Source organism: Ochotona princeps, chromosome Y (assembly GCF_030435755.1).
Source record: "Ochotona princeps isolate mOchPri1 chromosome Y, mOchPri1.hap1, whole genome shotgun sequence".
Taxonomy (NCBI): Eukaryota; Metazoa; Chordata; class Mammalia; order Lagomorpha; family Ochotonidae; genus Ochotona; species Ochotona princeps.
The window spans coordinates 9497019-9510131 of NC_080866.1; positions in this window are offsets into that span (position 1 = coordinate 9497019).

Genomic DNA, 13113 nt, shown 5'->3' on the forward strand with positions numbered 1-13113 from the left:
TTGTGTGGAGAATATTGCTCAATATGCAACATAAACATATGAAATTTGTCTTTAGTAAGAAGTGATGACACAGCATACCTAACTAAACCATGAAATAAGATGAAGATTAAGTCAATAATAATGTACTGGGAATTGACACAATGGCTACACTCCTGAAATCTGTTCAGTTTTCTGGAAAGCCTGATTAAAATTATCAAGCTTCTTAAGGCAAGTGAATCTTCAGAAACTTCCAGGAGGCAACCACACCTTAATTCCAGAAACAAAAACTCAACAAAGGAAAGAATCTATAGACAAATACCCTTGATGAACACAGATGCAAAAATCATCCTCACAGTATTAGCAGACAAAATGCAGCACTAAAGCAGAATACCATACTCCATGCTAAGTAACACTTATTCCTAATGTGCAGGGATGATTTGACACGCACAAATCAACAAATACGATACATAATATTAATAAATATACAGAATTTACTGTGTGAATACCCCAACAGATGTGGAGAAATCATTTTTTCTCATAAATTACAACACACTTTAAATGTAAATATTTGAGAAAATTTTTTGTAGTAGGAAAATTCATCAACCCAAGGCAAGCCACAGCTTGCGTTATTACGGAATGTTGAAAATCGGAAGCATTCCCACAAAGATCTGGAATTGGACATGGGTGAATATTTTGCTAAAAACTTTAGTAAAAGCAACTAGCAAGGGGAAAAAAATAAAAGTATTGCTCATTGTAAAGGTTAATGTCAGTAATTAGTATTTACAAATGACGTAAGTATCTATGTAGATTAATTCCTCTATTGAAGTATTGTCAGAATGCATATCAGAGCCTATTAAACTTGCAGGATATCAAATCAACACACAAAAATTAATAGCCTTTGTACACACAAATAATTCTATGGCAATAAAGATTTTATAAAAGTTACACTTACATTAGTAGTACAAATGTTTAAATAGAAGTAACTTTAAGCATGAATGTGAAGGATCTGTGAGGCAAATTTAAAAACATTTAAAAAAAGTAAACAAAACTGCAAAAAAATTCTCCACATTTTCCTAAATTGGTAGATTCAAAATGATCAAAATGTTCATATCACCAAAAGTAATTTACACATTCAGTGTGATTCCTATCAAAATACTTGCGGTGTTCTGCTCATATCAATAAAAAACAAAACAAAACAAAACAAAACTGAACGAAAATTCACATGGGAATACAAGAGACCCCAAGCAGTTAGATCAGACACAGAAACAAAAAGCATACTTGAAGGCATCACAGTACCATTTTTTTCAAAGATTTATTTTTATTACAAAGTCAGAAATACACAGAGGAGGAGAGACAGAGAGGAAGATCTTCCGTCCGATGATTCACACCCCAAGTGAGCTGTAACAGGCCGGTGAGCACCAATCCAATGCCAGGAACCTGGAACCTCCTCTGGGTCTCCCACATGGGTGCAGTGTCCCAATGCATTGGGCCGTCCTCAACTGCTTTCCCAGGCCACAAGCAGGGAGCTGGATGGGAAGTGGAGCAGCCGGGATTAGAACCGGCGCCCATATGGGATCCCGGAGCATTCAAGGCGAAGACTTTAGCCACTAGGCCACGCAGCTGGGCCCCACAGTACCCTTTTTAAGGCATACTGCAGCCCTGACTTCCTTCCAGCTCCTTGCTTGTTGAAGTCGAAATCAGTTAAGGATGCCCCAAACACTTGGGACTCTGCATAATCATGAAAGACTCAGAAAAAGATGCTAGCTCCTACCTCTGAATTGGCTCACCTTTGTCCATTGTGGCCAGACATGAAGGTGAATGAAACAAAATAATTAACTTGCACATCTAAAGGCACCTAACTTTCAGCAATTGAACTGATATCAGTCCATGGAGAAGGGACAGTCACTTGAATGTTTTGTTTACCAAGTAGGTAACTATTGCCTTCTCAAAAATTGTTTCACATTTCTGCCATGACATAACTCTCATCAACATGGAGATTTGAATAAATGATAAAATAGCAATGGTTTTAACAATGAGAAAGAAAGGGCCCGGCGACGTGGCCTAGCAGCTAAAGTCCTCGCCTTGAAAGCTCCGGGATCCCATATGGGCGCCGGTTCTAATCCCGGCAGCTCCACTTCCCATCCAGCTCCCTGCTTGTGGCCTGGGAAAGCAGTTGAGGACGGCCCAATGCATTGGGACCCTGCACCCGTGTGGGAGACACAAAAGAGGTTCCTAGTTCCCGGCATTGGATTGGCTCGCATCAGCCCATTGCCACTCACTTGGGGAGTGAATCATCAGATGGAAGATCTTCTTATCTGTCTCTCCTCCTCTCTCTGTATATCTGACTTTGTAATAAAAAGAAAAATAAATCTTTAAAAAAAAAATGAGAAAGAAAATAAGTAAGCTGTTTGTTTGACTTGCTTTTTAAGTGTTTGGTATTATTTGAGTTGGGAAGAATACTGAGACAATTCCACCAAAAAACAGCTTACTTTCCACAGTAAGTCTGTATCATAGAGTGTAATGGTCATCCTAAAAGTGAAGCATGAATGTCTGTATTGATTTAAATGAATTTTTGCTTAAACAGTTTCATAATATGCAATTTTCCATGTTTTACAGCTATTGTCACTACTTACATTTTAAGTTTTGAGTATTTTTGTGTTGCTCAAATGTTTGCCTCTGCAAAATTCACCCTTTAAGATGTGTTGCTCACATCTTAAGGAAACCAAGAAACATCTTAGAGAACTAAAAACATCTTCAGAAAATTATCTGATTTCATAAGCATGAACTTAATTCCTTATGTGCGATAGAGGCAATCCTCAGTGCTGAGATGCACCAAAGTATGTTAGCATAGCACTCCCTAAAATCTTTTAGATCACTTCTTCTTCTTCTTCTTCTTCTTCTTATTATTATTATTATTATTATTATTATTATTATTTCATTTTATGATATAGTTTCATAGGCTCTAAGATTCCCTTATTCTCTTATTGCCCTCCTCCCATTTTGAATTCCTCAATATTGTTACAATAGTACACTTCATAGCTAGTCAAGTTTCCTTCATTGCAGGCATGGATCATGCAGAGTCCAGCATCTTATTGTCCAGATAAATTCAACAGTTTCAGTGGGAAACCATCTTGGGTCTGAAAGTAGAGCTGGCAGAATATCATCCCCTCCAATGAAAAGCCACTACACAACTTCAACAACAAGAAGAAACTTGGAAATTTACAACATTATGAATAATTGACATGGTATTGAGTGATAAATATGCTGGAAAATACAATTCTTAACCATATCTGTAACTACATCATTAACATCTCAATTTTAGTTTGTATACAACTGGCTGCTATAAACCTTAAAATGGTTCTAGGGTACTATTCAGCTGTTTCGTGTCTATTTTCATTTTTATGTGTAGCAGTTTATAGTTTTTAAGTGTGATTTTTACTGAACTTCACAAATTTTATTATAGTCACTTTTCTTGCAAAGATTGAGCATAGATGGGCCCAATGCAATAGCATAGTGGTTTTGTACTTTCCTTGCATGCACCAGGATCTCATATGGATGCCAATTCTAAATGCAGTGGCTCCACTTCTCATCCAGCTCCCTGCATATGGCCTGGGAAAGCACTCGAGGACAGCCCAAAGACTTGGGATGCTGCATCTGCATGGGAGACCCAGAAGAGTTATGGTATCAAATTGGCTAAGCTCCAGCTTGGGGAGTGAGCCATTAGACAAAAGATCTTCCTCTCTGTGTCTCTTCCTCTCTGCCTTTCCAATAAAAATACATAAATCTTAAATAAAAAAAAAAGATTGAGCATAGATAAAAGTTGTAACAGAGACCAGAGGATGAGGATATCCCATAATGCTGCACAGGTAAATCTTTACCTCGGGCAGTGTTGAACTCTTTCCATGTTGATACTGACAACCTTGTGTCACAAGCAGCAGTTAGCAAGGAACAGAATCTGTACCAACACAGGGAGACATCAGGATATCTGAAGTCTATCCTGATTGACCCAGTCTTCTAGTTTTCCCACAGGCTTTTCCTGACTCTGTATTTTACCCTTTAGGATAATTCCAAATTCAACGAGTATGCACGGTACTCTCTGCTTCAATATTTATAACAAAATGATACTATACAAAGCCAAATGGTGGGCTTGTGAGACAACGACTACTATTGTTTATTGAATTCAATGGTACTGCATGTGCTTATTTTTCAGAAGTTTCTCAATCACATTGGAAAATAAATCTTATCCACATCAGGTGTTAATTTTCTTAGATAAATAATTTGGGAGTTTTTTTCGTCTATTTTGTTTATGATTTTATTTATTATTCCTGTGACTGTGTTCCATAGATTTGGGAATTCCCTAATTCACTTCTCTTTTCTTCCTTCACAGTTCTCTCTTCCACACAGTTTTCCTCATGTTATTACACTATTAAGCTCTTTCAATAGTAGTCACAAATTTTTCAAATGTTTAGATGTGTCATGTCATTGTAGCTATAGTCAAGCACAGAAACAAGAAGCCCCTTGGTACTTGAAATCTTTTTCAGGAATGGAAATACTTTATAGGCTCTGTGCCTTAATCAACTCTGATCTCTGCTGTTTATTGATCTAATGTTATTCATTCTTGAAGTGTTTTATTCCTAATTGCTTCAGTGCCTGCCTCTCAGCCTTGTATCCTGCAGTATTTTTTCATGCTGGAATGAGGCAATCAGTCCTTTGGACAGGAATCTGGTGGTGGTAAGCTCTCTGCAGACAGAACGTGATAAAAGTGAAAGAAGCTGAGAATCCCTAACTGTCTTAAGTAGTGGGAAATTGACCCCATACACAAGAGCAACAACAGCAAAACAGAATTATGAATGCTGAATTTGTGCAGCTTCTTAAAAATCTTCTTTCTTCTTTCTGATATAGAGTCAAAAGCAAATTTGTAGAATCCTTTAATTATTGAGGCAAACTTAAAAACAAGGAAAAAAAATTTCTGGTGTCTGACCCTTGTGCAACCTAAGCTCTTTAACATTACAACCTTTACCAGGACAACAAGAAAACAGTGCAAAATTAGGAGTGAATAGCTCTTAAGATGTGAAGACATTGAAGGAGAAAAGTATTAGGAAAGTAAGCCTAACTTGACACCTGCATCTAAAATGTGAAAGCGGGATTCTGTTTCAAGTCATATTGACTCTGTTAAGGATGAACTCAGGTTTGACTATCTTCAATATCTCCCAAAGTCCCAATATTATAAATGAAAGCCTCATTGAGGTAAAAGAAGTCTCAATGGGACAACATTCCTAGGCAGGCACTATTGCTCAAGGGATTCAGAACACACAACATGAAAGATATTTAAAGTCACCCTTAAATGGCCAATGTGGTTCCTATCCCAGTCACTCCTTTTGGACCTGGAGAACATGCCAGCCATGTTTCCCTATAAAATAAACACATAGAAGTAAATTTACTCCAATGACACATCATCCAAAATCTGAAGTGTGTGCATTATCCATTAATGTATTTGCTCCTCATGCTCTAAACACCATTGACTGGCTTATTGGCCAAAATGGACTTTAAAAGAACTCATTATTTATCCTGGCATAATTGATGTGAATTCTAAGATGCAAATTCAAATTTCAACTGCCACTGGAAAAAAGAATGTGCTACATCCTGGTGACCCAGTGGCTCAGTTTCTGTGTTAAATCAATTTTTATACAATGCCATGGGAGGAGTCAAGATGGTCAACAGAGTTAGACTGATGTGATTGAGGGTCCTATAAGTTAGGGATGGGGGCAGTCTGAAGTGAACCTGAGAGGAAAAGAACTGTGGGGAACAGTATGGAAAATTCCCCAGCCTGGCCAAGACTGATAAAAATGGAACACAGCAGTAAAACAATCGCATAATACTGGGATCAGCAACGTGAGAAGGATAAAGAGGGAACCTGGACTGCAGAGACTCCAACGAAATTGGGGGAGCGAACCTCTGTGAGACGATAAAACAGGGGAGAGCCGGCCCTTAGCAGGAGGTAAAATCGGGCTAGCAAAATCAGGCTAGCGAAATCGGGCTAGAGAAATTTGGGGAGCGAACCTTGGTTGGTCGCTAGCATCGGGGAGCGCCCACCTTTAGCAGGAGGAACTTGGGACAAAAAAGGTACCTGAACTGTGGGCTAAACAGGATCTAAACAGGCTTGGATCTAAACTATGGATCTAAACACTCTGGGCAGACAGGCAAGAGGACACAAAGATGAAAAAAAGGTCTAGGTCAACCTGACCTCAGGTCACACACTAGGTGGCAGCAGAGGACAAGGGTGAGAAGAATGCAATACCTTATACCAAATAGTCATGGGACAAGGTCACAGGATAATAAATGAGTCATTTCGGTTGCTTCCATGTTTTTGCAATTACTGATTGTGCTGCTATGAGCATAGGGGTGCATGTTGGATTCTCATAAAACAGGTGTTTTGGGTATATTCCTAGGAGTGCTATTGCTGGATCATATGGTATGTCAATTTTGAGTTGTTTTGAATGTTCTCCATACTGATTTCCATAGAGACTGTACCAGCCTGCAGCCCCACCAGCAGTGGAGAAGGGTTCCCTTTTCCCCGCAACCTCACCAACAAGTGTTGTTGGTGCTTTTATTCATGTGGGCCAGTCTTACTGGTGCTAGGTGGTACCTCATTGATGTTCCAATTTGGATTTCCCTTATTGCCAGGGAACTTCAGCACTTTTTCATATGTTTATTTGCCATTTGGGTTTGTTCTTTTGTGAAGTGTTTGCCCATTTCCCGTGCCCATTTCTTGAGTGGCTTGTTTGTTTTGACATTTTGGTTGTTTTGTAATTCTTTGTATATTCTGGAAATTAGCCCTCTATCACCTATGTCGTGCGCAAAGATCTTCTCCCATTCTGTGGGTTGCTTTTTGACTTTGTTGATTATTTCCTTTGCTGTGCAGAAGCTTCTTTGTTTGATGAGGTCCCATTTGTTTATTCTGGCTTTGATTGCTAATGCTTTTGGTGTCCTTTTTAGGAAGTCGGGGCCTACCCCTAGATCTTGTAGAGTATTTCTGACATTTTCTTCCAAAAGTTTGAAGGTTTCTGGAAGTAGGTTTAGATCTTTTATCCATTTAGATTTTATCTTAGTGTATGGTGAGAGATTAGACTCTGTGTTTGGTTTATGCTTGCAAAAAGGGAATCTCAACTGTACTTGATCAGTGGATATGCAACAAGGTGGAATATTCCACATGGGGGGTGGCTGGGGGAGGGTTGGGGTGATCCCCAGTTCCAACGAAACTGTATCACATAATACAATGTAATCAATGAATAAAAAAAAAGAAAGAAAATGAAAAAAGAAAATAAATGAGTCAGAGGAAAGAGCCAGTGCCCCCCCCCCGCCCCCAAAGTCATGAATAGGCCTGGTCAATTGCAGACATTACAGATGAAGAAATTAAAGATGAAAAAATTAAAGCCTATCAAATAAGGAGTTCAGAAAAATAATTATGAAACTCTTCAGAGACAATGAAAAATGATGCAAGGAACTGAATGAACTCAAAAACCACATAATCACATAAGCACAATTAGTCAAAATGAGATCCTTGACCTGAAGTACAGAGTTGAGAGCTTAGCCAACAAAATTATTGCAGCACAAGACAATATATCTGAATTGGAAAACTCAGAGAATGAAAGCAGGTAGATTATTAACCAACTGGAGATACAAGTGAACAAGGCATACAAGACGATCAAGAAAATGAACAACATCAGGAAGTCAAATACTAGAATTATAGGCCTTCCAGAAGGAGTGGAAAGAGAGACAGGCATACAACCAGTGCTCGATGAAATTACACAGAGAACTTCCAAAATGCTTGGTACATAAGCCCAGTCCAAATTCAGGAAGGCCAGAGAATGCCCTACAGGTTTAACCCAAAAAGATCTGCTCGCAGACACGTGGTAATCAAACTCAATCCAACTAATACACACAAAGAATCCTGAGACTAGCACAAAGCAGAGATAAGCATACTGTTAGAGACAGGTTCATCAGGATCACCGCTGACTTCTCAGAACAGACGCTCCAGGCAAGAAGGAAATGGAATAAAATCTTTCAAATAGTGAAAAAAGAATAACTGTCAACCAAGAATAATGTACCCAGCAAAGATCTCATTTGTATTTGAGAATGAAATTAGATACTTCCATAGCAAGGAAAAACTAGCAGAATAAGTCAACACAAAACCAACTCTACAAAATCTCCTCAGAAATGTGCTACTCCCATAGAAAAAGGAAGCAAACCATAAACAAGGATGGCAAAGGGGAAGACCTCGCCACTAAAGTCCACGCAAGGAAAGGCAATTAGATAACAACACCCACAAAAACACATGGGCATGGCAGGACAAAATCGCAATCTCTCAATATTAACCTTCAACACAAATGACCCGAATTCATCAGTCAAAAGACATACATGAACAGATTAGATCAACAAGCAGGACCTAACAATTTGCTGTCTACAAGAAATGCATCTAATCAGAAAAGACACTAAGAAACTGAAGGTGAAGGGAAGGAAAAAGTTATTTCACTCCAATGGACAAGAAAAAAAGGCTGATGTAGCGGTCCTAATTTCAGATGATATAGATAGCAAAAGGACAAACATCAAAAAGGACAGAGAAGGGCATTATATATTGTTGAAAGGGAAGATCCATCAGGAGCTAATTACCATTCTTAACATTTAACTCCAAGTCCAGATGCGCCCAACTACATGAAACAATTACCTATAGCTTTAAAGGAAGATATAGATGAGCATACGATAATCCTGGGAGATATGAATACCCCACTAACACCAATAGATAGATCAACACTGCAAAAGCTCAACAGAGAAGCTGCAGAGCTCACACAAACAATAGACCAACTAGGCTGGGTAGACATCTATAGACTATTTCATTCTAAAGCCGCAGATTATACATTTTTTTAGCAGTGCATGGCACCTTCTCCATGATAGACTACATGACAGGACACAAAGCAAGTTTTTTTTTAAAGATTTATTCATTTTATTACAGCCAGATATACAGAGAGGAGGAGAGACAGAGAGGAAGATCTTCCGTCTGATGATTCACTCCCCAAGTGAGCCGCAACTGGCTGATGCACTCCAATCCGATGCCGGGAACCTGGAACCTCTTCCGGGTCTCCCACGCAGGTTCAGTGTCCCAATGCATTGGGCCGTCCTCAACTGCTTTCCCAGGCCACAAGCAGGGAGCTGGAAGGGAAGTGGAGCTGCTGAGATTAGAACTGGCGCCCATATGGGATCCCGGGGCTTACAAGGCAAGGACTTTAGCCACTAGGCCATGGCGCTGGGCACAACACAAAGCAAGCTTAACTAACTACCAAAATATCAGAATCATACCATGTACCTTCTCAAACCATCAGGGAATGAAACTGGAAATCAGCAATTCAAAATGCCCCAGGAAATACTTAAACTCTTGGTGGTTGAGGTATTAAATGAACAATGGGTAAGAGAAGAAATTGGTTCATGCCTTGGGTTTGGGGGCAAGTGCCGCTCCTCACAGTGTGGCGGCTGTGGGGGGTGCCCCTGTCGGGTCGGACCCAATGCTGGGGGCTCACGCCAAAGACACTGCTGCAAGGCAGTGAATGAGTCCTCGGCCTCCCCCAGGGCGGCCAGTGCACCATGTGGTGCCAGGCTCTGCTTGTTGGCCGCCCGGCCAGGGAGCACTGGGGTATTGATTGTCTGAATCGCTGCTTATGTAGCTCCAGGTTGATCCCACTGAGCTTCTGGGATCTCAGTCAATCCTTAACATTCCCAATGGTGGTAATCCCTCCTTTGAAGAAATTGGTAACGGAACAGAATGTACTGGGCAGGACTGAGCAAACCTTAGCCTACAAGCAAAACTAGAAACCAGCATGGAGCACAGGTCATGCCGAGCCATGCTCTTGCACCTACTGGTCTACTTGAGTCAAGGACACGAAGTCACACTGTCTAAGGCAGAGGCCAAGACAAGTGAGGGACTGAGACAAGCTGAGTCAGAGCAACCACTGGCAGGCACATGATCTATAGCTAGGAACAGGCCCAGTTGGGGAGGTAAGGGGACACCTTAACTGGGTTGAGGTTCCCACCAAGGGGCATGTGTGCTGGAATGGGACTGCGTTCTATCTAGGAAACAGTTGCAATCTCCCGAGGCACTAGTGTGGGCTGCTACTGGATGCACCATGCCAGGCCAGACCCCAACATCATCTGGTGTCCTGGAGAGCCAGGGTGGATATGGGACTGACTAGGCTGGGTCTCAACCCTATACTGAGCCAAGTGTGAGCTGTACGTGGATATGGACGAGCCATGGTTGGGCTGAAACATCCAACAACAAGAACCAGAATGGGGTGAAAGCCAGCCAGGAAAAACCACTGTTCCTGCTAGGACATGAGGTGAACTGAATAGGGCTGGCTTAAGGACCCCCTGGTATGCACAAAATCTGGCATTGGGAGGGGTTCTGGTGGAGGGACCTGGACAACTCCTCTGGCAGGACACAGTCCCTGCAGGTAAGCGCAAGAAGCATGATAGGAAACAGCCCAGAATAGGCCATGGAAAGTTTCCCACTGGCATACATTTGGCATGGGTCAGGGGCAGACCAGGCTGAATCAGTTCATGTCATACACTGGTAAATCCGAACACCAGAACAGAGTGTGGGTCCAGCCGTGACTGGTCGCGACAAAACCAGTGCACACTATGGAACGCTAGGTTGAGGTTGCCTGTATTGGATTTGACTGTGGCACCCAACCAGCACACGCGAGATCCAGGAAGGGAGGGGCAGAGCCGGCGGGTGGATTAAGAGGCTGGTCCCCTCGTCGGACAGCTACTCCCACTAGAGAGCGTGGGCTGGGATGGGGACAAACCAGACTAAGCAAGGCAACACCTGTGCACTGCACATGGACTAGATCATGGAAAAGCCAGGCTAGGCGGATCAGTCCTGCTGGTGCAAGCTGGTGAGGGATGTTTGGGCTTAGCCACAGCATCAACTGGCAGAAGCTGGCACTGGGGACTAATTTTGTCAAGTCAAATCACAGAACCACCCAAACAGTGCATAAACCGAGACTGAGAGAGACCTGGGAGGGAAATAGTGGGTTCCTCCCACTTGGGTCACTACTCCCAAGGCAGGTCATGAAAACTTAGATGGGGGCTGGGGTGGCTAGACAGAGAGGCTCTCAACAACATCCGTGAGGGCTGGATGGTTGAGTTGGTTAGATGGAACTAAGCTTTAATACCCACTGACAAGTACAAGAGCCAAATAGGATGTGGGACCGACTGGACTAGTCTGCTATACATACTTGCAAGCCAGGGTGGGGGCGGGCCTGGCGGGGGTTATTGTGGGTAGCCCCAACTAGGCTGCAGCTCTCACTGGTTGATGCAAAGGCCGAGTGTGTGCTGGGCAGAACCAGGCTGGACTGCAACACCCATTGGTTCCAGTGGAAATCAGGACTGAAAACAGAACCAACCCAGTAATTAAAACTACCAGCTGATCATGGTGACGGACTGCCGGGCCATGTGCTTGCTAGAGCATACAAGAATCTGGTCTGGGAATACCTCAAAGTTTCTTTGGAGATCTCCCCAATTGAACTGCTGGACTCAGAACCCTAGTCAAGAAAAGACAGAGGACAGAGCAAGGCAATCAACCACCTCAGCTATATGTTGGCAGTGAAATATTGGGCAAATGAAGACTCTATAATGGACTGTGTCAATCAGTGGACAACCTCATTGAGTGAAACTGGCAGCAATTCATAACTGGAGAACTATTAAAACCATTTAAATAAGGATCTCAGAGCATGCCCCACATCCGGGACTTGGGGTGGGTGGGAAACTGGGTGGGGCTTCTCCGTCAATATCCTCCTTTCCCTCAGATACATGATGGAAACAATATGGACATAATACTATTACCCACTTCCCTATACGCCCTGAACCTTTTTTTTTAAACCGTAATTAACTATGTAAAGATTGCCAACAAAAATACTATATATATATATAAAGAAAAAAAAGAAAAAACATTGTTTAAAAAAAAGAGAAGAAATTAAAGACTAAATGAAAAAAATTATGGAAACCAATGAAAACTCAGATACAGCAGTCCAAAACGTGTGGAACACTGCCAAAACAATGTTACATTATAACCTTATTGCAATTAGTGCTCATGTCAAGGCCCAAGGAAGGTCCAAAGAAAGGCCCAAGAAAAGCCCAAGAAAGGAAACAAATACAGGAATTAAGCACACACCTCCAAGAATTGGAAAAACAGCAGCAGAATGACCACACAAACAATAGGAAACAAGAAATTATCAAAGCAAGGGAGGAGATAAGTCATATAGAAATCAAAAATTATACACAAAATCAATGAATGAAAAAGCTGGTTTCTGGAGAAGATAAATAAAATAGATACCCAGAGGTCTGATTAACAAAGCAAAAGAAAGAGAAAGCAAAAATTACCAGCATCAAAGATAAAAAAGGCAACATAACAAGACACTGCAACCATTAATAATTTGAAATTATTACAAAGAAATGTACTCCAACAAATCAGAAGATCACAAGGAAATGGAAAGTTTCCTAGACTCCCACTGCTTACCAAAACTCACCTCAGAGGCAACAGAAGACATAAATAAACCCATAACTGAAGCAGAGATAGAGTCAGTGATCAAAGATCTCTCAACAAAGAAAAGCCCAGGCCCAGATGGTTTTACCACAGAATTCTACAAAACATTCCAACCAGAGCTAACCCCAATCCTCTACAAGCTCTTCAAAACAATAAAAAAGGAAGCAACCCTTCCAAACTCATTCTATGAAACCAACATCACTTTAATCCCACAACTGGATAGAGAATTAACAGAGAAGGGAAACTACAGACTGATCTCCCTGGTGAACACTGATGCTAAGATTCTCAATAAAATCTTAGCCGATAGAATTAAAAAAAAAAAATCAAACAAATCATTCATCCAGACCAAGTAGGATTCATCCAGGGAATGCAGGGATGATACAACATAAGGAAATCCATAAATGTGATACACCACATCCAAAAATTGAAGAACAAAAGCTATATAATAGTATCAATGGATGCAGAAAAAGCCTTCGACAAAATTCAACATCACTTCATGCAAAAATCCTCAAATGAGGGTTGGCATAGAAGGAACAATCCAC